The sequence below is a fragment of the Homalodisca vitripennis genome, chromosome 2 (genome assembly GCF_021130785.1).
Source record: "Homalodisca vitripennis isolate AUS2020 chromosome 2, UT_GWSS_2.1, whole genome shotgun sequence".
In the NCBI taxonomy this organism is placed as follows: Eukaryota; Metazoa; Arthropoda; class Insecta; order Hemiptera; family Cicadellidae; genus Homalodisca; species Homalodisca vitripennis.
In genome coordinates, this window is record NC_060208.1 from 33,311,247 (window position 1) to 33,337,646 (window position 26,400).

Genomic DNA, 26,400 nt, shown 5'->3' on the forward strand with positions numbered 1-26,400 from the left:
AATTAATACGGAAAACTATATTTTATGTCCACTTATCCGTTCCTGTATTTAGCTGTAGAACTTATTATGGTAATATTAAAATAAATATTTTGAATTTCACATTTTAAAATGTTATATGGCAATTTACGTAAGTTAAATTTTTTTTATTCTACCATTTCTCGTTTCCTTCATGGTTATCCATAAGACCAATGCAATGATGTTCGCTAACGCTCAGCCAAATTACAGTGAAATTTACCATCATAAAACTCGATGTTGCTTGTTTAGAAATTAAGCTTAAAAAAGTACAAGCAAAGTTTAAAATTTGGTGGTTTTTGATAATTATATTGTCCCGACAAACGGACAAAGAAGCAGAAATGATATTTCTATTTAATATAACTGCTTATATGTAGTAGTTATTAATAAACACAGAATAAAAGAAATTTAAAACAATTATTTCGTATAAGAATATTTTGTATTATTAGATAGGGCATTTATGGAAAACAGTTTACATAAGTAGTTGCTCTATAGCACTTAATCAATATTAGTTTTTCGACGTATTAAGAAACAAGAAAACTGTTCATATGTCAATGAATGTCTCAGCTTTTGTTCACTAGTTTTGCATTGTCTCTACGGCCCGCGACATTTGATCCAGTCTTCTTATCAATTAACGATCTCTGTTTAAAACATGACAAAAGCAGTTGATTTGGCAACAATTGTAAAACTTATACCGCCATAAAAATATTATTAAATATAATATACTTTAACTTTTTAGTACAATTTATTTAGAAGTATTTTTTTAGAAAGCATGCAACATTTTTATAAGTAGCAGTAACTCCCCACTAATGTAATTTCTAAAGAAAATGCTAACATTAATTCACGGAAAAAAACACACACACACACACACACACACACACACACACACACACACACACATACACGCGAGCGTGCTTTGAAATAAGTTTCCCCCAGATGACGGATTATCATGTTAATATTCAGATACATGTGTTATTAGAAACAGTTTCTTAAAGAGGTAGCCTACTGTTGCACGTTTCTAGTTTCACTAAATAATTTTTAAGCTTTTAGAGTTTTATTTAAAACCACAATTTATTTCGAATTGGACCGGTTATTTCGAAACATTGCAAGATACGAGTAGATTATTTTTGAAAATAATAACGTTACAAGGAATGTTTTAATATTACTTGAAAGTCATGTGCTATACGTCACAAGTTTACGTTTGAGTTTTGGGCACGGGACCTAGAGTTATTTTACGTACCATTTGTCATAAAATATGATGAAACTATTTGAAATTGATTAGTGCGAATTCATTATGTTTTGTTAATAACACCTTATATGACCCAGTATAAACAGGAGTTTTAAAAACTTAATTATGGATATGACCGAACTAAAGCTCCAGAAAAGTGTAAAAAGCTATCAGTGTAACAGTTGTTTGGTTCTTAATACTATTTTTTGTTTCAGTTAAAGTAAATAATTCATAATAAATATATGCCTAGTAAAAACCAATATGATGGAGTATCAAAGGACCAGACATAACGTAATGAACTGTAGAAAGACGGACGAACTGTTCTTTGACCTAGGAACTCCAAGACTGTGATCCCTTGGACCAATATGAAACTATGCACCAAGTTCCGAATCTATAGAACTTTTCGATCAAGAGCTATCAACCCTAAGGACAAAAGGACCGACAACAACACAAACAAGATTATAAAAAGGCAGAAAAGAAGGAAATAGGATGCCTTTACATAATTTTTAGTGATTAGAATAAAATGAGACAACAACTAACACCTAAATGCATAGCAGTATGATTATTGAGTTTAGCTCCAATTCACTTTCCGCTTAGAGATCTTGACTAAACTATCGCAGAGCACTCAATTGTGCAATTAGATTACACTATATTTTGCTTCTGATGTCGAATCGAAGTAAAGAATTCGATTTGAACTTCTTCGTCCTTCCAGGAATCAAGACTATGACAACGTCAGATTCTAGACACTGAACTAAGAGCAAGTTAAACTGGAACTAAATTCACCATTCACATTGTATCACCTCTTCATGGCTGTTGCAGTCCTTGTGTATCCGTGACGATACTAATTTAAAATTACATTTGTTATATAGGAATATCACATAGTACGTTATTAAAGGAATTTTTGTATTTGAAAATTAGTATAAAATTACTTAAAGTAAAAGAAGTTATAAACAATAACAAGAATTAACATTCTATATTTTATTTCTAAAAGTTATATTATGACCAAGTTAGGAATTTTAACTAAATTTGCTAGTGTCCACAAAGTACCAAACTAGTCCCATAATAGTTTTATAATTAAAAATTAGTACATTTACTAATATATGTTACATAAATTAACATTTTGCTGTCAAAAAAAAAACACTTAAATGTTCACTGACATTATTGAAAATAAAAATTCCTCCAAAATTAATTTTCAATAGGACATTTTTTTTAAGTACTTGAATATTATTACTGCTGTCAACTGTCCAGAATGTCCGATGAACATTTCAGAATACTAGTAATATTTTAAAATGAGTTTTAATGTATAGAGGCCGATAGAGAGGGATGTGGTATAGCGTTAGACACTGATATGTCGGATAAGAAATTTCCAAATTTCGTATAGTTTCAAAATGTAAATTCAAAAAGGGTTCAAGGTCCGACTGAAATGTCTTGAAATCCAAAATATATTTATTATTCTTTAACAAAATGTTATTCTATTGCAAAGATAAAACCATTTTACTATGTATTTACTCTGAGTAAGTATTTTTTTAGTTTTAATATATCGCACGATACGTATCATGAGTAATGCTTTTCAACATTACTTATAGTATAGTAGGCCTTAAACTATATAAAAAAAACATTTAAATAAACAATATTTAAAAACAAATAAAAAATATGTATTTCCATTATATTACAAACATTTAAAAACTTTAGAACCGTTTATAAATTAATAACATTAATAATAGAAAATTACTAGTAGTCATTATTAAGTAAAATATTTAATATAAAACATTATTGAGTTATAACACAATTTTTAAATTATGTTCACTATTAACTAGGTTTATAAATTGAGTTTGTGAAGAATAAGAATTAAAAAAACACCGATTATATATAGACTTTATACTTTTAGACTTTTAAAATAACTACCTATGACCGTCTAACACAGTTATGTATATATATATATATATATATATATATATATATATATATATATATATATATATATTATATATATATATATATATATATATATATATATATATATATATAGAGAGAGAGAGAGAGAGAGAGAGAGAGAGAGAGAGAGCGAAAACATATCTTATATCATATAACGTTGCATTGAACGATTCTGATAGACTTACACATAGCTTCGTTAAATAACCATTTTCGTATATGTGAGGTGAATTCTGTTAGGCAAATTGGTCTGTCTAAGCTACAAAGATATTATCCTACACACTTTTTCCGTAAAAAAAACTTCCACAGTTATCAAGCAGAGCATTTATTGTAATTATTAATCTTATTAGATTATACGAGATTACTAACGTTATGTATGTTAGATTAAATATCATTAATACATATGTTCCATATTTACTTCTAAATGTTTTCCTTGTGCTCCTTCATTTATTTATCTTATTAAATCTACAATCAAATGACTGGAAAAGTAACTGCAACAAAACATAATATCTTAAGAAATGTAAGTGAAGAGCGCTGCGATGTCGCTGCTGATACCACAAGAGACCTGCAGTCCTGATAAACGTCAGCAATAATGTCGACTCAGCAGTAGCAGATGTAGTGGGTCTGGTACACAGTCCTTATCTCTCGTCTTCTACTCAATGTTGTATACCACACAATATTAAAAGAAACTTTGATTGACATTAAGACCAAGGTGTAACTTTTTCCTAATTCTAACTCCCTTGTTTGAATATTAAAGATTAGGTAGGTAATTGCATATTGTTTTTCATTATGTTTAAATCTACCAAACAGTTTAGTATGATTAATAATAATTTAAGAATATATACCTAGTTAGTGTCCACAATAATCCATAAAGGGAAATTCCTTTAGAAAAGAGAAATATAGCATAGTATGGTCTTCTAAGTTTAGGAGAAGATTAAAGAAATTACCTGCATTTCAGATGTTAAATTTGAAATATATTGACTGATATATACTTTTAAGTTAAGCCTACGCTGGGTACAGCAAAAGTCAATGTGTCACTTATTGCTTTTTTCAGTTTTTAATTTTTATGAAATAATAAGTTATGATAGAATTTGATAGTAACATGCTATTTTACTGATCAATTTCAAAAATGTAAAAAAACATTATACTGTATTTAGACTAAATCTTTCTGTCTATTTCTGTTTTACTAAACAATGTTTTCAATAATGTGCGGAGTGAAATATCAGTCAGGCTTTACCAACTATTAAAAAGTAGAAAAGAATTCCCTTTTCACAACCATACAAAAACGAGGTTTTATTAGTTATATGATGAAAACCTCGAGGGAAGTACGAGTTTAACATATATTGTATTTTTTAAATCAATAAAAAATTTACTAAATTTAAGGTAAAAATGGTCATTGCATTTCAAAACTATTACTCGATTCCTACGCTTTGTGCTTGCTGGTCTTGAAAAACATTAATATTTTAAACTAGAACAAATTTCATGTAAATTTAATTAAATAAACTGTTTTAATATAGGCACTTTTATGAGAAGTATTACAGTTTTAAAATGTTGACAAAAACGGTTATCAAGCACTGCAAATGATCATAGCAACCTATAATCAATTTGACCACATAATCGATTTGGACTCGGTATTACTCGCAAAGTTGTCTATTTAATCTTTACTGTATCTCTTATAGTTTCTAAGATCCTTTCCGTACGCTTAAAGGTTGAGACACACTGTATAAGACAAAATAGTTGATATGTTTCAAATTTAAACCACAATAAAACTGCATAAAAAGTGACAACGTGGATTTAATAGACATATAATTGTTCTGCCTATGGTTTTAAATACTTTTATTTAGTGATTGGTGTTTAATATGTCAATATGAAGAGTAAAAACCAAAAAGATTCTTTTAAAGCTAAAAAGTGTTATTGTTATTGTTGTATTATTATTTTGTTAGGCGATTATTAGGGGTAAGAGGTCCTCTCTAACACTTAAAGCTTGGGACCAAAGGCTAAAATGTGACTTTCAAACTACCATTTCAAGGGCAGAGCCTCTTAACGGCCACCCATTTAAACACCAGCCACGCTCAAAATTGCTTGATTCGTATATCTTGCTATAACCACTGTACCCTCCACTGCGCCTTTGGAAAGGATAAGATAAATACTTCATTTGCTTTCGAACACTACTATGTATGAGGTCTTTGTAAATTATATGCCATAAAATGGATTAAAGTGTTGTATTAATTTCATAACAAGTAGTACTTATCTTTCGTTTTATATGATATTTGTAATTGGGTGGAGATATTAATGTGAAATATAGTGCTCAAGCTATTTATGTAAAGTTGCCATTGAAATTATGTCAATAAAGATAAAAGTTCAATTTTCTTTTGATAAAATAGAAATACGCAGTTCCGGAAAATTTAGATGTGTATGGATCATTCTTGAATTTACAATTCAGGCCAAAATCAGTGTCATCAATGAGGGTCCTTACATCGTAATTGGCCATAGAAAGTTGTCTACGACGTCATTCAAGAAACTCTCACCTCTGCTGTAAGCAACTGTGGTTACCGTACCCGTCTCCCACGGAAGGAATTTGTTTTTTCCAGCCATAACTGAACTATAACAAAATTACCAGAACCACAAAGAAATGACTTTGCCGCTTTACGATCGTTCATATCACTACCAATGTATTTTAATTACTTGAAACGTTACGGTATATTTAAAATTTCTATACTTGTATGATAATCATATTAGAGCGACCGCAACTAAATAATCCATACTACAATTTGATTTTATTTATGTAGCGTACAACCATTAAAACGATCTCTTGTAATAAACAAGTGGTGATGGTAAAGAATGGTTTGATTTTCACCATGGGTAATAAGTGAACAAAATAAGTTACCTGAAGAGTATAGTTCTATCGTTTGGTGTTTGTAATTTAATACTTGGGAGTACCGATGGCCGAGCGGTCTAAGACGTTGGACATTGAATCTGAGTTGGAGATAGAGGTTCGAATCCCATCTGTGACCGTTTCACTTTTTATCAATACTATCGACCTTGTACTGTATCGACTCTCACCCTTATTCTGTTTGATAAGATCTTCGCACAGGCCAGTGGCCTATAAGGGTGGACAAGTAAGGCTTAAAAGGGGAGATCGGCCTCTCATTAAAAAAAAACTTAATAATTGCATAACATAGCAACGGTTGGAGGGGTTTATTCATTTCGAATTTTGAGTATAGCTCTATTTCAGGTTCCGACTAATGCATTGTTTGAAATATGGCACTCTACAAGGTCTGAGTCCGGGATCTGTGGTCCATGGACATCTGAAGAGACCCAAACAATATAATTACACGGGATGGCTGCTGGGTAAACCACACTGAGCTCTTTCGTAGAGTAGAATATATTCTTCACCGACTTATTTTGTATCTCTTCAGAAGGACGTGAAAAAATTCAAACACTTCAAACTTATATTAAAATTTTAAGTTAATTAATGAAAATTATCCATACACTGTATGCAATAAAGACTGTAAAGAAACACATTTGGTGAAAATAAAAGCACAAAAGCATTCACGTGGGAACAAATGTCTCAATAGATCACTTAAGCCTCTCACTGTACAAGGCCATTCTGTATTCTACTTAGGTTCCACGTGTTTCAGCACTCTTGTCCTCTTCACAATAATCTATTTCATGGAAAACCCCTATTCAACAACATTGCATGAAAGGTGATTATATTGTTTTCTTTTCTATTCTTTCTACTGTCTGCATTGTGAAATATATATATATATATAATATCTCGGTATTCAAAATAAACATATGCTCTGGATCTCAATATATTTACAATTTTAGATACACAATTAAGTATGTTAATATGTTCGGCGTTATATACTTAGTCAATATACGTTTCTTTGTACATGCATCCTGTTTGGGTTGCGTTTCGAAGAGTTGTTTAATCATCAAGCCTTAAAATCTAATCAATAAATAAAAAGTTTTATAGATATGAAAAAAGGTATTATATGTACTTTTTTCACTTAGAGTCACTTAGGCGTGCATGACACTTAAATGATGTTTGTAAAATGTATAGTTAGAGTAGGGTTTAGTTTTAGTATTTAGAGTAAGACTCTTTTAATTGAAAATAGATCAGTACACTGTAACATGTTATTTTTTTTTAACATACAAAATTAAATTTAAATTAAAAAATATTCATTAGTAAAATTGAAAAATTAGACCAGACAATTTTTTTAATATTACGAATAACGACTTGAGTTTTTAGAATTATCATAAAAAGGAGCGAAATAATTATTTTACTGACGATGAGTCAGACGCTATCTGGCAGGTCCGTGCCCGCACGGATATCGCCGCTTCCCCTCCGATCACGGCGAGAGGAGAAGGCTTCCCCCACCCCCGCGATCGCGCGAACCTATATAATGACGGCCGATTGAAGACACAAGGGAGAGACAGCCAGTGACAGCGGACACCGCCGACGACCGCTGCTCACCACTACTTCGACCCCTTCCCCCGACCCCGCTCGCTGAACGACTACATCGCGACTCGACGCCCGCCGCCGATATCCAGCACCAGGTAAGGAACAACGACCCTGTTCCTTACTAAAGTGTTTTATCTCCGCCACCAACAATTCTTCCAAATTTTTTTTATGTGAAACAGAATTTAATATTTTATTTGTCATTTATGAAAATTAATCGATCTGAAATATATTAGTAATGTTTGATGGTTATAGATTTATTTTGATGAAATAATTGTTTGATTTTAAATATACTCTTAATAAATTTATTTGATATTTAAGGGGTATCATTAAATTTAAATAGAATATATTTGACTTTCTCAATTTACTGAAACTTTAATTACTTTTTCAACTTGAATTACTAAAGGTATCTTTTCTTCAATTTAACTTATATTTTGAATTCCAATTACTCAGATTATTTTTTTTTGTCATTTCGACTAAATTTTAATTACTGTGTTAAAATTTTCCTTTCTAAATTTTTCAGATCTCGCATTTCTTTTCCTGGCGATCGATCTGACACCTCATCCCGAGTTTTCCTTTACGAACTTTCCTACCAATTATCTCCTAACCCGGAAAAAAAATTATAACAGTCGGGACTCGCCTTACCACTGCTTTCTTTCCGGCGATAGTACTGGCATCCTATACCCACGACTTCCTTTTATAAATACTTTTCTTCCCACCGACCCCCGTCCCTCATAAACTAAATTTTATGTTTCAATCGACGTAAATTTTTATATTAGGTATAAAGTTTTCTCGACCATCATTCTGTTGTCTGATTATTATCACATTTCTTGGCGAATCTCTAATCTACTCGGAAATATTTTTCTTTCTTATTGAAGTTCAATCTAATTTTTCAATTTATTAATTATTTATATCTTTGTAAGTGATTATCTTTATTTTTCTCCTTTATCTATTTCGGGACTCGCAACCCTTTCTTTTTATTTCTGCGAACGTCCTGACACCCTCATCCCGATAACCTCCATTTGTAAGTGATTATCTTTATTTTTCTCCTTTATCTATTTCGGGACTCGCAACCCTTTCTTTTTATTTTTGCGAACGTCCTGACACCCTCACCCCGATAACCTCCATCAAAATATTTATTTAACGATATTTTAGTTTATTTTTCTGGTGTGAACTGTGCAGATAGGGTGAGTGTTCAATTTTTCTTTGATATTCATAGAGCCCTAATATTTATAGTAATTTAGCTTAGTAGCCTTATTGCATAGTTTAAAATCATTTTACCTTTATCTTAGCTTGCATATGGTAGGGTAATTCTGCATGGTGTGTTATAAGTGATTACTTTGTTTTTTTTATTTTCCAAAATTATATGCCTGAGAAAGTAAACTTGATATTTTATTTTGGATCTATACACTTGCCTACAGAATAAATACAGCTTAGTATATTTTTATATTATAAATTCATCTAGCTTTTGCATCCCGTAGAAATATTTTTTGTTAATGGTTAGTGCTTGCTTTATGTATATAGTAGTTGCACTGTGATATTGGTGCATGGCTAATTTTTAATTTATAAGATTGTATATTTGCTATTGGTGTTATTTGAATATTGCTTTTGTTTGCCATTGCTATTCATATTTTGCTTTGATTTTGTATTTTGCTTCTACTAACCATCATTATTTTAACCGATTAATTATTCCAACCCCGGGCTCTTACAATAATTACTGTATACGACTCCCCGACCAAGTTATCAGTGGAGACTACTCAGCTTACTTGTAATTCCTCACTGACCGACGTATTAATAAACAATACAGTTGTTTTCGAAAATCGAACTCGCTTGAACAATAACTTTCCTAGAACAAGAAATTTTTATTTTTCTGAGCAAGATTATTTTTTTTTATTTTTCACGTCTTCAAAATTTTATTGGAGTTGACGTGATGAAGTAAGCCCAACGTTATTTTGGAAGTATCAATTCCTTCCGCAGGGCCCTCTGATTCGACTCCTAACAATAAATAATAGTTATATGAAATTCTCGAACCCTGGAATTTTCTAACCCAGCTCGACTGGCTATCTGGCAAGTTGCGAATATTTTCGCTTGCCCCGAAAATAACATCGCAACACTCTAATTCAGAACAAATACGCTGATTCAGTATTTGGGGCTTACCGTACGATGTACTGGCCGTTTCTCGTTCGTAGGCTGATATCGCATGGTCCCGTCTATTTATCTGTCTGCCTGGTCCAAGCGTCTCTGGAAGCCCTCTCTACACGCCAGTATTGTTTTGGAACTCCCAGCGTTAAGAAGTAGTAGAAGCGGTCTTATTTTCTCTCAAACAAGGTGGGTGGGTATTGAACCCCCTTTGTATAACTCGTCGGCTGTAGCAGTGACCGTCTTGAATCTCGTCTCGTGGTTGTGGTATCTCAAAACAAACCTTTTGTATTCTCGTTGGCTATATTAGTGCCGTCCCGAATTCCGATGCCCTTTGTCAACTCGTTTGCAGTAGTATGGCCGTTTTGAACTTTGCCTCGTGTGCGACAGACAGATGTATTCCCTCCAAAATTGTGTCCCACTCCGATGCCAGTAACTTTTGTACTGACAAGAGAGAGAGAGAGATGTCGTCAGTGGCCAGTTCTTCCTTGGACCTCGCTTTAAGAGGGCTTGAGAGCTGGAAATGCCGCCCGTCCATGAAGCCATGAAAGATCTTATGAATTCTTCTCTTCTAACCCTCTGTAACCCTATCAAACAATGCTTGTCTTTTTAAATCTCACCCTCGTACAACTGTTGTATATTTTCATCTTTATTCTAAATTTTAGTAACAAAATGAAAAGTTTTCTAATTACGCCTATACATTCTGAGAACTTCTACATAATACAAGTTTTAAATTGCACTATGAAGTAGTTTAATTATGCAGTTGGTTGGATAATAAGAATAACTGGTGATAAGATTACACCGGATAGCTGGTATGTAGTCTGATCCTTTGCAGTGTAAGGCGTGTCTGATGACTAAATATGCAGAGTTCGTTCTATTCAAACATCTCTGTCATCGACTATTATGGTCTCTTTAAATACGTATGGAAGTCAGATTCCAGGAAGAAATCTTCTTTGCCAGTGTTAGATTCCATACGCTGCACTAAGTGAAAAGTGAAATGGACCCCAAATCAATATTCGCGTTAAACCAACTCTACCCACCATAGGCACGTGACGTGTAGGAAACACGGTTTCCCCACCTGATGAGACATTAAAAATACCTTTTCGACTGAATTACACTTTATTGTGTTGTATATGTGTCTCTAATGAAGATAAGATTCAAAGAGTTTGTTTTTAGTTTCTTCATCGCCTACTTTTTGTGTCTCTTCTGACGGACGTTAATTCCATACTCCAGGAGCCAAGTCTGTGAAAATGTTTCTGACGCTACACAAAGCGGGATTCTACTTTTGCTGAGCTGAACTCAACATTCTCATTGGATGAACCCTTTTAACCATAGCTAAGTATATCTATAAAATTTAGAACAATTCCTGCTAATTGGATAATAGTTTATCAGGAAATACTAGAAAATGTATGTAGTTGAACTCAGTATTGGTTGAAATGTTTTTATTATTTTTTATTTAAATAAAGGAGAGGCCGATCCCCTTTCAACCCTTATTCTGTCAGCCCTCATAGGCCACTGGCCTGTGCGAGGATCTTTTCAAACAGAATAAGGGGGAGAGTCGATACAGTACAAGGTCAATCGTACTGATAAAAAGTGCAATGGTCACAGACAGGATTTGAACCTGCGTTATCTCTAACTCAGACCCAAAGTCCAACGACTTAGACCGCTCGGCCATCGGCAATCCCATTACCATATGACAACCTCATAATAACTACTGAACAATAAACACGAGCACATTCCAAATAAGTCCATCATTCTAATAGTCTTGTGTTTATAATACATATTTTATGATGTGTAAAAATTAACATTTGTATTGAATATCACACATACAGCAATTTGAACTTCGCTCTCTCTCTGGTTTTATCGTGCGTATCATTGTACAGTGTAAATTTACTAATAAAGTTGATGCTCGTCACAGTGATATATATTTATATAAAATAATATTAATTTCTAACTGGTATACAAAACAATATAACTTTAACTAAATTACATTACTGTTGAGTTATACAAGTAAAATAGTCAAGTTTTTTTATTTTTTGCATTGTGTGGTTTACCACACAAATCAAAAAATATCAGTGATCAATCAAAGATCAATGTGTTATCTAAAAATATACATAACTTCATTACTGTTAATTTTATTATCATTAATGTTGCATACATGTTGCATTCACTAAGACGACAATTTTGAAATAATTTGCATCTTGATTTATTGACGTCCCTTAAATATATTTTAAAGGAAATCTGTTTAGAACTTATAAAGCATCCTGTAATATTGTTCCTTTTTCCTCGCAGTGTTCTCCTTTTAAATATGACAATAGGTTGCTTCCTCAAATAACGCACTCCTGTTGTTATTAGGTTTCCCTCGACAAATGACAAGCTTTCAGGTTTCAGTACACAACACAACTCAGATCAGGTAATAGCTGTAGTATACCGGAGCCTTCGTTCAGTGAATAATTAATTAGACTTTGAAGAGCATCTGCGCCTAATTAGAGGACCACTCAAAGTATCTGACACAAGATATTAAATTGTCAGGAATTCAGTTAAATTTGTTTAACTTGTATATTTTATATAAGGAATTATTTTATTACATGAAGTTCTTTGTTATTTACAATTATATTGCACTTATAGGTCTAAACATTTAAATAAATAACATTTCATATTTACAAACAGCTTTTAAGAAATAAATAGACTTTTAGTTAAGCGTCGTATTTCATAAAATGGTCTTTAATTTTCTCCATAACAACTATATTAATCCGAAACAATCTTTGAGTCGTTACAATGTAAAAATCATAGTATTAGTGAGCTCTTCTTAAATATATGAATAATGCTTATACAAGAACGTTTTAATTTTTTCCTAAAACCTGTATAATTTTAATAATATTACATTTAATAATAGTACATGTCATGACTCGGCAGCGGACGGACGTGTGTCGCAGCGCTCCGTAACATAACCTCAAACGTTGCTCATCAACTGTCATCTGTGCTACACTTGGTTGTTATTGTTAAGTGTAGCTGCTTCATAGTTCAAGCTGAACATATTAGTGATATTATTGATTTGGTGTTTTCCGTGAAAAGTTTGTGTGATTGCGCAACACCGGGAAAAATGACTGATTGTGGTCGCTGTGTGAGACCGATCCCTAAAACTGGGAAAAATGCTCCTAAGGTGGATTGTGCTGAATGTAAATTGTCATTTCATGGAAAATGTGTCGATCTTACACCTGACGACATTCAGTATTACGTCGAGAACAATACCGTATGGAGGTGTGAAGCTTGCGCAAGGAACGACGTAAAAGCATGGCCCTTGAGTCATCTATGACCTCTACCATTACCAATGAGGATGTTTTTAATCTAGTATCGCGGAATTGAGAAAAGGACCTGAGAGGAGTTGAAGCTGGACTGGGCAAATCGATCAACACTGCCTTTTGAAGAGTTAAAAGAGACTAAAGGCCTGGTTAGTAAACAGGGAGAGGAAATGTCAGCACTCTTAGAACTTGTAAACAAACTCTCCACGGAAAACGCTGCCCTCAGGAATAAGGTCCGCTATGCTCGAGAGCCGTATGGACGACATCGAACAGTATTCCAGGAGGGATACTATCGAGATACACGGTATCCCGGCTGATAGAGGAGAACAGATCGTCGAGGTGGGTGAAAAACAGTGGGGCGAGCCTTGGACCTGACGATAGATGAAAATATGATCAGTGCTTGCCATAGACTGCGAAACAGGGAAGGATCTGGCAAGCCCCCTGGAATTATATAGTGAAGATGACCCGTCGCATGGATGCTGAGGCTGTCCTCCAAAAAAGGCGAGTGAAGCGTAATTTAAATACGCACGATATAGGCCTAACTGCAAGTCCTGCGATGCCTATATATATTAATGAAAGCCTGAGCCCTGGACGACGCCGACTTCTGAACGCAGCCCGGGAAAAGAAAAGTGAAAAACATTACACATATCTATGGATCAGAGGAGGCAAGATATTAATGAGGAAGGCGGAGGGCGAAACTGTGAAAGTTGTAACTTCGCTGGCGGACCTGGATAAATTGTGAACTACAGTTTGTGGAAATGAGGTTAGAAAATTGTATATTTAGGCTAGTATTAGTTATCAATCCGACACTTTTTTTGTTGTTGTGAAATATTAATAACACTAATAGTATAGTGGTTTTTTAAATCAAAATATTAGAAGCGTAAGGCAGAATTTCAATTTATTTTTAAGTGAATTAGAATCTGCTCGATTATTTCCTGATATAATAGTTTTAACTGAGACATGGATTAGTAAAGCTGAATTAAATTATTATAAATTTTCTGGCTACAATGCTTTTGCTAATTGTAATGAGGAGTACAGGGCGGGAGGTACCATAGTGTACGTCCGCGACTGTTATCAGTGTAGCGGTGTGAGTGAGAGAGATGATATTAGATCAGCTGATGTTCTGCAGCTAGACGTCAGAGTCAGTGACCTTGAGCGCTTTACACTGATCGCAGTCTACCGTCTCCACTCTGCCTTGCGCTCCGCATTCATTGATGATATTGAGGATGTATTAACGGGTCTAGGAAATCGTAATATTGTTTTGGTAGGTGATATGAATTTTAGATATATTGAGTCAGTCAGCTGAGAGCGATAATTATTTGAGCCTTTTGAGCAGCAAAGGAATGTTAAATTTAGTTAATGAACCCACTAGAATTAAAGGAAATTCGTCTTACAATGTCTAGATCATGTTTTTGTACGGTTCTTTAAAAAGGGCAATCTTCAGTTTGACTTCAAAGCTAATGTTTTCCATTATTAATTTAACTGATCATTCTACTGTTCTGTTTTCAATTCACTTTTGCAATCCAATAATTAAAGATACTGAAGAGTACTATAGCCAGATTGATTTGGAAAAAACTTACTGCTGAACGTTATTAATGTAGATTGGGCTTGTGTATATGAAAAAAATACTGTGTTCTGATGCTTTCCAATGCTTTATTGATGTATTAGAACTAAGTATAGGTAAATGCAAGTTTGATGTACGTTCAAATAAAAGTAAACAGGTGCATAAATTAAAACCTTGGACTACTGACAGGCTATCATTTAAGCTTCAAAAGAGAAAAAAAATTTACAAGTTATTGATGAAAAAATCCAAATAATGTAAAACTTAAACAGTATTACACTAATTTTCGAAATCAATTAAATTTAGAATTAAAAAGTTCAAAGGAGTCATTTTTTTAGAGATAGGTTTGAGGGTTTCGATCAATGATGTTAAGTCAAAATGGAAAATAGTTAACGAACTAATTGGTGAAAATACAAAAAATACTGTAATAAGGGAGGTCGTTGGGGAATCTTGTATTATACACGAACCTAAAACTTATCGCCAATGAATTCAATTCACATTTTTTTTAAATGCCCCTCGGAAATTGAGAGGTCAAATAGATCAATCGAATCTAGCGCAGCACATGGTTTTCGACAACGTATTCAATCAACGCATCAATCTTAAATCTTTTTTTATGCAACCTATTTTAAGTGAGGATGTTTCTTCAGTTATTTCTAGTCTGAAAAAACAACAAATCACCAGGATTTGAACAAGGTCAGTCCAACGATGATAAAAAAAATAGCTCCCAGTATTTATTCCGATATTAACATATCTCTACAACTTCAGTCTTATGACAGGGGAATTTCCTAGATGCTTAAAAAGTGCAATAGTAGTTCCAATCTTCAAACGTGGGGACCTACACAGCCAAACTGTTACCGACCAATTTCTTTGCTCTCAGTTTTTTTCAAAAATATTGGAAAAAGGTTGTTAAAAAGCAGTTACTTTCATTTCTTAATAAAAACAAATTCTTTAGTAATAATCAGTTTGGGTTTTCGAGAGGGTATGTCTACTGAGGATGCCTTACTTTCATTCATGGAATCAGTTTACGAGCCAATTAATAATAGTAAAAAGGTATCTGCATTGTTCATTGATATTACAAAAGCTTTCGACACGATTGATCATGAAATTTTACTTCATAAGTTATGGCTGGCTGGTATTAGAGGTTTACCACTTGACTGGTTTTCTAGTTATCTCTCACGGGGAGAGAACAAAGGGGTAAACATTGGGGTGGCGTCATGGGAGATCCAGGGAAAATTGAATTTGGTGTTCCGCAGGGTTCTGTTTTGGGACCAATACTTTTTTTAATTTATGTCAATGATCTTTGTAATGGTTGTTTTAATGGTAAATTGGTTGCGTTTGCGATGACACTGCTTTTGTTTATACAAACCATGACTTAAATTCGCTTTACCAATCAATGTCAAAAGATTTATTTTTCCTAAGGTTATGATGTTTGACAAAAACTTTATGATATTAAGCGAAAAAAACTAAGTTCATGTTATTCAGTCTGAGATTCGACTCCAAATTTAATTTCCCACTTAAATTTCATGGAAATTAAATGCCTTGTTCCGCTTGTTCCTGATTGTGACTGTTTGGAATTACAGCAAGTCAATAATATGAAATATTTAGGTTTAATCATAGATTATCAATTGACCTGGAAAAACCATATTTCAAAATTAAAAAAAAGAGCTTTATTTCAGTTTGAGAAAGTTTTACCTATTAAATCAGTTGTGTGGGGTCTAACAAAAATTTTAGTCAATGTATATCACGCTCTTGTTGGATCCAGGATAAGCTTATGGTATCACATGCTGGGGTGGGACATTACAGTACTACCTTATATCCGATAGTAATTTTTCAAAAAAGATTCATCAGACTTATTTCGAAAAGGACAAGGTTTGAACATACTTTGGCCACTGTTTGTTGAGATGAAAATTCTTCCTCTACGGTATTTATACATTTTTAAAGTCCTAAAAATGTTTTTACATTAGAAGCTCTGCTTTTTCAATAACAAGACAGCCTAGTTACAATCTTATAGGCGGTACCAAGTCGTTAGTGTGCCTAAATCAAATTTAAATATACATCAAAATTATTTTACAGTTAGTTTTGCACCACGATTATTTAACCATAATTAGTTATAAAATTGGCGACTTACAAAACACAGAGAGAGTTTTTGAAAAATTGAAAAAATGGCTTTTTGAACAAGAAGCTGTCGATAAATATTAAAAATAGTAAAGTAGGTTGAGTCTTGAACATTTTGAATCGCTTGCACTTACTTATTGCCTGAATTTCCTATGTGTTTTTGGTACATCTATTTGTTTGCTTACTGGTATTTGTCACTATCTCTTTAGTGTCTTTTTATTTCTTTTGAATGTGTAAATATAATTACTTGGTATGTTGGTGAAGGAGATTTTTACCATTGAAGTTACAAAGAAATAATTTCCATTCAGTGGCACAGTGTGTTTTTTAATCAATCTCTTTTTCATACATAATTTTTTAAACTATGTGTTACGTTTTTCGCTGCTAGCCGTTTCATTCTTTTTGTTTAAAACAAGTGATGGAGATCCCAGCTCAGGCTTTGCCTAGGGGATTCCTATTTATTTTGCCTTATATTTATTTATATTGTTATTGTGTTAATTTATTCTACCTTTTTATTGTTATATTTTGAACTCATGGTATTGTAAAAACCTGTGTTGTGTACTTGTATATGAAAATGTACTGTTTTGTACTTGTTTTTTGGCAAAATAAAGATTATTTATTTATTTATTTATTTATTTAATATTTCTATTGTAAAATAAAAAAAGATATTTTAGTAACTAATAAAAATAATTTAAAACACTAAACATCTTTTGGATAAAATCTCTTTTAAATGGTACTTCACAAAATTCTGTAACAAAATATGATACTGTAAAGTGTTTAAAGTTTAAAATTATCCTTTTCCATAGTGGTAAAACCAATATGGCCACCAGAATAGCCCGTTCTCAAACCTTAGCCTTTTTTGATTGAGATATGAGAAATAATTTATTTATTAATTATTAATAGAGAAATAAGGGATAATTTCTATACTCTACTTCAGGTTTACAACAACACAAGGTCCTTGCACCAACCCAGTGTACTATTTTGTAATGGATGTCGTATTCAATCATGGGAGGAACGAAAACTCAAATTAAAATAACGTAACCCTGAAAGACCTTTTTGTATATAGGGTATACAACATTCGTTTTAGCCTATGTACTGCATCTCGTTTGTGTACGCTGATGTCATGAACTCAGGTTCCTCGTGGTGGATTTAGGAAATTATTTTGAAATTTAAGAGTAATTTTTTAGATACAAAATATCCTCCAAAACAGGGGGTCGATAAGTTTTCTAGCTTAAACCAAACTACTAGGTGCTATTTTATTGTTTTTACTTTTCAAATTTTTAGTAGGTACGCCATGAGGTAACCAAATTTAGTGATTGATAATAGATAGGATTTCATAGCGCTAGCAAAGTACCAGACCACAATAATATAACCATAAGACGAATAATCATTACGTACCATTGTTAAAGTGTTATTGCTGTACTCTGCACTCGCTTGGACTACAATTGTAATGATTTTGAATTTTCATTACCTTAAAACGTTAGCAGCTGATTATTTTCTAAAACTAGTTGTCTACTTTCTATATCTAACGTATTCAGTCGATGGTTTAAATTAGAAACATTAGCTAACCTTATTATGGTGACTTATAATGCCTCAAATTATATATGTAAGGCTGAAATTATGCATTTAAAATCTTCAGCTACCTGTAAATTTAAAGAACTTCTAATATACTATATACGTGCTTAAATAGTAGTTTCTTTATTTTATAGTTTATGACATAGTAATAATATTTTAGGTATTCATTTTATTACAAAATTACCATTTTTTTATTTGAATGGAGCATGTTTTTTTTGTAACACAACTCGTAGTAATAACTGAAATAAAATACAAGCTAATCATTATCACGTAAATAGAAAAAAGTAACAATATAAAATAAACTTAAAAAATATTACTGTATGTAATAGGAAGTTATAGACTAGAAACAGAGGAAAAATTCGCTATTTATAATTACACTACTTGACTTTTCAAGAAATCAGCAGAGGTTTTTTAAGAAAGAAATCAATCGTCAATTACACCAGTAAAAAAACTACCACCATTAAAACGCACCAGTATTTGTCAAGTGTGAAATGAGAAAATATTGAAAAAGTAAAACACATGAAACGATCATTTTCATCTCTGATAATATCATTCATGTTTGATGTAATTAATGCAGATCGATTTGGCATTCTTAATATTTATATGTGAAGTATATAATTACAAAATAACATTAAAATGCTAATTATTAGTTGGTCTGTATTTGACTAGCTGACACTGATTTAATTTGTATTTACGTATCAGATGGTTGATGCTATGAGTTGGGAATATGGGGAAAAACGTAATCTAACTTTTAATCCTTTAATGCCTTCCCATTTAAACTTTCACCTAAATTAGCATGTCTGACAATCCTTATTTTTAATAGAGGAAATATAATTGTAAATAAAAACATAAATAAAAAGTTTGTGTGCTAACACAATCCAAATAAGGTCTCAAAATGAGTTATGAAATATTTAATCTAGGGGTGACCAGGTTTATCACTTAAGTGTTACGCTTACGCATGCAAATGTAACATAAAGATGTTTGTGGTCACAGACAACAAAAATATGTGTACTATAAGCACTCCACGCTATTGGAAGCAATTAGAACACAACAGGTGGTGCCATTATGGTTGTAATGACCTAGGTGATTTAGATTTACCACTGATTAATCTAACGTTACTAGGGCTATGCTGTTACACATAATGATTCTTTAATGTCATCACTACCAGAGGTTATTGATATGTTATTTGATAATGCATCATGTTCGCACACATTTGCGAAGCTCTTTGTCAGTAACTAATTACCTAAGATAATTTGGTAACCACAGACTGCACATAATAAGTGTTTTGTGTTGATATTCTAGTCAATAATACAAATACGTGATCGTAACTAATTTTATTATACCAAGTTTCTTGACTTTACATTGTCATTATTTCTTACTAGATTCATTGTAAAATAATTATCTCATAATATGAATGAAAGACTTCAACACAATAATACAAATAGACAATCATATTATGGAAAGGATGGGAACTATTCCTATAAACTAAAAGGAACATTGAAGTATGTCCGTTTTTCTTAAAAATAAAATTCGCCGTTAAACTATTAAATTTACAAAAATAGTAACACAACGTTTGAACAAAACTCAATTTGGCAAATAATATCTGTTAAGTATTATTGCGTTAAATAACTTGTTTTTTATTGCCTAATATGAAAAGGCTACTTTTATTGAACAATAGTTATGTTTATATTTTTTGGGCAATTTATACTCTATACTTGCCTTTATTTTACTAAACTGTATATACTGCATTAATTCTATATCTCTTTCTGCGACCTAGTGCCTACAATACCATTCCTTACTGGATTAAAATATTCACGTACAGTGACAGACCAATGAACCATTGTTTCACGAATCAGCTGTTTACTGTACACTCACCAACCAATCACAACGGTTGACTTATCAAGGCTCCGTGTTGCCCACCTTGCAAGCAACGGCACGCTTGCTCAGTACACACTCTAGCCACTGCTGACCATACTTACTCAACACGTGACTTTATGCCCCATGTGTTACTCTCTCACTTAAATATTAGTTTTTATCTCTATTTGTTTTACATTTACATTAACATTAAAGTCAGTGCTCTAGATTGGCAATCTCTACCAGAACGTCTCTGTTCCCGGACACCCGCGTCTACCGTGCTCTACAGGACTGGCCACAGTGTTATGAACTATTCGTTTGCGGTCGTATTGTGCGTGAGTGAATCCGTGAAGGACATCTTCCGTCTTCACGCCTGCCTACAAGACAGCAGCTTATTTCCACACTTCCTGATCACAACCTGGCCCTCAACAACAGCAGACTACGGTTACCCCTCATGAAAACAAAGGTAACTGTTTATTTTCTACACTTTATTTGAATATGCACTGTTCATAAACATAAACACTGTTCATTATGTGTAACCTGGTGAACTCTTGTTAAAATCAGTGTGTTCGGCATCTTTACTGCCTAGTGTGAAGTGGTCCTTCTTAATCGAGCCTCTAAAATCTTATTTCACGGTTCTCATAACCAAAATGAATTATTTTAAATATCAAAACAAATTAATACAATAATCATAAATAATAAAGACCTGCAGGACTATATGTAGGTTTTACTGATACCATCTTATTCTATTTTTATCAGGTTCATAGCCTTTGTCAAGAAAAGCAGAATGCCCAAGTTATTTAACAAACGGAGTGTAATTTATTAAAAGTATTGCTCTTAAAAAATTTCAATACGATTAGTTTTCTCTTTACTCTAATGGGTAACTTACTCAGGTAGCATTGCAATAATCATAGCTGATTTTAGGTTATTTCAGGTGTTATTTTACTATAAATGATAACTTTATTTATTCCCATAAAGTGTTTCCGTGCAAAAGGAATCACAACTGATTGTTTAGCTCATTTTAATTTGTGGAATTTGTAATGATAATCCTGAAGGATAAAATATACAATGGTTTTTGTGACCTCTTTATTTGGGATTTTGACAAAGCAGCTTGATATTTATAATGACTCCATCATTTATGAATTCTTCCATGTAACTCTGTGATATAATAGTCTTACGGATTACCCTGATCTGATATTGTTGTTCATGACGTCACGGTGCATTACGACAATATTTCTTATTCATACAGTATTTCAAGTTTCTTGTTGTATAGATAAAATCCATATTTTCAGCCTCTTGCAGTTATATTTTTTAACATGTGTTGAAGAGGGGTATCTACTTTGCCCAAATTTTAGGACGTTAAATGATATAATTATTTTTTAAAAGCTTATCACAGTTTACAAAAAACAATTGATGTCCATTTTATAAATATTTAAAAACACGTTAATCGTCAAATTATAACAGCAAAATTTCAAATTTAAGTTAGAATTGCAAGTAATTTGGAAAAAATAACGCAATTTTATAATAGTTGCATGCATGACCACTGCTTGCCGGTTCACATAGTTAAAGCACAAGTAGAATAGGAAAATTAACATCCTGTTGTTAGTGTCTTCACGTGAAAGCTTAAAAGATGATTTATTAGGCTTAGACGAAGTAATTTCCGGTTGTTAACAACTGTCATAAGGAGTTGTTCCTTTCCGGCAGGTGCAAGATTCATGCTGTTATAATTGTAACGGATAAATATACATACAATCTGCCTTATTATTTAAATACCTTAACAAATTTAAACTAAATATCTTTTTACATATTTTATGAGAAATTATTCTATCTGGATATTTTACATATAAAAAATGGTACTGCAATTAAAAAAACACAAATTTTACATTTTTGCCATGTCCTTAAAACCTCATAATATTGTGAAATAAAGACAACTTAAAGTTAATTAAGCATAGCTGCATTTGAGAAACAGGATGAACATTAAATACTATTAATACCACTAGTGAATAATAATACATATTCCAATAATGAATTACATTTTTCATTAACTGGTATGTCATTTTATTAAGGTAGCTCTCGTTTCTACATGGTACGAAGCTGATATTGTACACGATTTATATAAGTTTTTCTGCCAAATAATTTACATAATATATGTGCTGCTAACCGTTTTACAAGCGTTGCATCCTAAATTCGGCCTCACTTTGTAGCTCTTGTGACAAAACAGTAACATTTTATTTTCATCTCATTTAAACCAAAATTGTCTTTTTTTGATTAAATACAGGGGACTATAAAAATGAATATTGTCATTCCAACCAAAAAAAGCGGAATAGCCGGAGATTTGCACAGCTACTAGTTGGACTTTACTTGTTTCTGATATAATAGAATTTGGATAAGAATCTTTTGTTATAATCAAGGTCATGTGCCTTGCTTTCCACGTCTACATATATCATATATATTCTAACAGAGTTGCTGAAATCTACATCTACTAAATTATTAGTCAGAACTTTCATGTCAGAAATCTGATACAATTGAAGGAATATGTTTACCAATTCTACGACAGGAAAAGTTATGTTTATTTAGAATTTAGCTCAAGTCCACCTTCCTCTTAATGCAATAAGGAATAAAACAACATTCTCACGTTGAAAAGCATACAATATTTCAGTAATTTACACAACACTGCTCTTAAAAACGTTCTGCGAGCTGTACTAGTAATATCTTACTTCATTATTACTATTACAACATTGATTTAATCGTAGTTATTTTACTGTGTTAAGTTTTTTATATTGTTACAGAATACATATTCTCTACGGTGTTACTTTATTGATTTATTTAAATGAAATTTTAAAGATCCATAGGCTACATATCAGGATAAAATGTATTGAATAAAAATTAATAAATTTGACAATTCTGATTTTTTTTATATTTGATTGTAGGTTTAATACACATCCATATAATTTTAGTAGAATACGATAGTTCTCCAATTTTATTATTTCTTTATAAGTAACGACGGAAAAGTTCCCAAAACCTGACAATCTTTCACAATTTTATATATACTTTCAAAATTTATTTATTTAACGGCCTACCAAGTGGCACAAAGAATTTTAAGCTTTATAATGGATTTAGTAGTTGGGAATTAAATTTGAAATACTCGTATAAAATTATGAACTGCTATCTTTTTGAGTGTAGAGTTTTATACTTAATTACTACTTGTACTTATATTTAGTTACTTTACCATAATAAAGTATTTTATAAAAAATACATCATATTTAAAAATAAAATAGATTGTTTTAAATTAGCTTAATTAGCTATGTCACTAGAATTAAATGTATGGAGAAACGTCTTTAACATCAATGACTAAACAATTATTATCTCACTCCAATGTAAATATCTTTCAGTAATATGTCTAGTTCCTTTCTTATTCAATGAATTTTATAAGCTGCAATAATCTGCAAATTGAAAATGAAATATTTTAATAAATAAATATTTCATATGAACTCCATATGTCTAAAATTATTTAATAGTGAAAGTTTCTTGTGATCGTATAATATTCATTAATGTAAGTAGAAAATCGATCAATTTCTTGCATCTTAAACTTGTGTAGTGTTTTGCAGCCCATTTGTGAACTACGTCCTTATGGGTTAACTTCACAAACTAAGTTTCAAGAACTTTGAACTCAGCTGTCCCTTATTAACCTTTAACTGGCAAAGTTCTAGGAGTACCAATCATAACTTGTCGTGAACTAGAAAACTTCTATAAATCTACAACCTAGATTGGTCTTTAACAAGGATAATACATTTTCAACATATGTAAGTGCTTAAAGAGTTTAAAACCACTCTTATTTTACTAACGTAATGAAGATGGAAATATTGATATTAAATATTTACCATTAATATAACTAATTCCGTTGTTGCCCTATTTTAAGTTACTTTACATCTCACAGTTTTCCTTAGATATCAAAATTACTCTTATAAATTTATTGAAATTAAACAAAATTAAATAAAACTCAATTTTATATTAAGATTTCAGGTAACAAATAAATGAATTAAATTATCACGAGTAACAGCAATAGTATTAGAATGATAAGCACTGCTTCCATAAAATAATGTTAAAAGAGTATGTAAGTATTAATAAACTATTATACTTTTTATTGTAATTTGAATTTAAATAGTGGACAGAATTGCGTTCCCTACATGCTAATAATATTATAAATACAAAATTGACTTTTTTGTATTGCTGTAAAAAAAAATAACGTTGAGATTCTAAGGGTCCCCGGTATGAGTACAAGCCAATTCTTATTTGAGAAATATCCCATCTTAGTCACTAAAGTTTCGAAATATCAATGGAAAGAGCCTATTAAATGTAATTTACTGTTCTGTAAAAACATTTTTATGAATGCACAGCTATATTTTTAATCAAATAAATACTAATTTCAATTTATTTCACTTTGTAGTGTGAAATCATAAATAAGTTTCGTATAAAAAATACTTTATATATTAACCTCAACTGCAACCGCTGTAGAGCAAAATTTCAGAAAATATCTATATAAGAAAATTTGTTTTATTATTATTTTTAATTTATTTTATTAAAATATTCTTAAAACCATTCTGTGTATTTTTTGCAGTTACAGTATAAGGCAAAGTTAATATCTAACATTTTCTATAAATTTAAAGACTGTTATACATTTTAATTTTAATTACAGATTAATAAAAGTTTAATTGTCCTTTCAGAACTAGGGTTCACAGACAAGTTTATGCAGTTTTAACGGCAAAACCAACTATGGAACATAAATTACTAGGACTAGAGTACAATGACAAAAAATATACACCATTTGACATATTTTATTGATCGTGGCAACAAGCCAAACTCAATATTTGCTTTAAAAATATAGTTCACTCACTCGCATCAGAAGTGCAAATACACCTGCAAAGCCCACAAAATTGTGTGCGAAGCCCCGGGTAACTTTTAATATAATAAGTGCATACATGTTTTAAGTGATTATGACTTAAATATTGTAGGTTATTGTTATTACAAAACCATTAACGGGGAAATGAATATTCCTTTTCTTATAGTTAGCAACCTAAACTATTGAACTTTCTACTTTCCAAATGGCAATATTATCCCATACATAATTATAAATAAAACTATTAACTTTTACAATGATCCTAGATTGCATTTATACAACGTTGTAGGGGAAAACATGTTTTATTATGGTGGTATAATAGCGATATTTAACTTGTTTCCGCACAAAAATTGCCTATGTGTTTTTTATAAACTAAATTATAATAATAAAAATTAAATTAAATTATGAACACTCCAAGGTTTAAATTGTTTGTTTCATATATTTGCCCTAGCATTTTCGTTTACCACAGTACAAAATTTCAAAGTTTGCTTCAACAAAAATAAACATTTTTGTTCTAACGGACTACCAGTTTTGTAATATAGTAACTTTAGTTTATTTTTACACACTATTGATTTAGTATTTTAAACGTTTAATAAAGTGTAAATGCAGAGGAAAAAAATCGGTTATCTTATCCAGGGTTTCCAAAATGATTTCACATAATAGAGACGTAACCTAGTTACGTTTTGACAGAGAGATTATAAAAACCCTAATGAATCGATGGGTTCCATTTTTAATCTTGATTACGCAGTAGTAACCCGTTCCACAAATAGTGTGTGAACAAACAAATATATCTAAATTTGTTCAGCAGGAGAGGCTTTGATAAATTTTAAGCCAGATAATTGGAAATATTAATAACAAGAACGCAAGATCTGTAATAATCATGTTTGTTTGTGAAAAAACTCTTCTATGTATATTTTGTAACCTTATCAAAATGAAAAGCCTTTCCAGTAGCTCTTATTGGCTCACAACATTCGATGCTGAGTGGCCTAACTGTGTAGAAATGTTTGGAGGTAATGAAAAGTAAATATTATGCGAAGGTAATACACTTTTCACGTAATATTGAAATAAAGTTATTCAACCGAAGTCATTTGATTTGTATTTGCCTTGAAATATCACCTTTATTGACAAATATTTTCTTGATATTACGAATACGTGATGTTAACACATACACGTCCGAACTTTTACAAACGGAAAATTTTTCTATAGCATACATAACATATAGTATATCTGTTATAAAACCTATTAGATATATTAATAATATATCTAATAAAACTCACAGCAAAACAAAAGAGTACTTTTTCTTGAAGAAAAAGGACCTAAAAA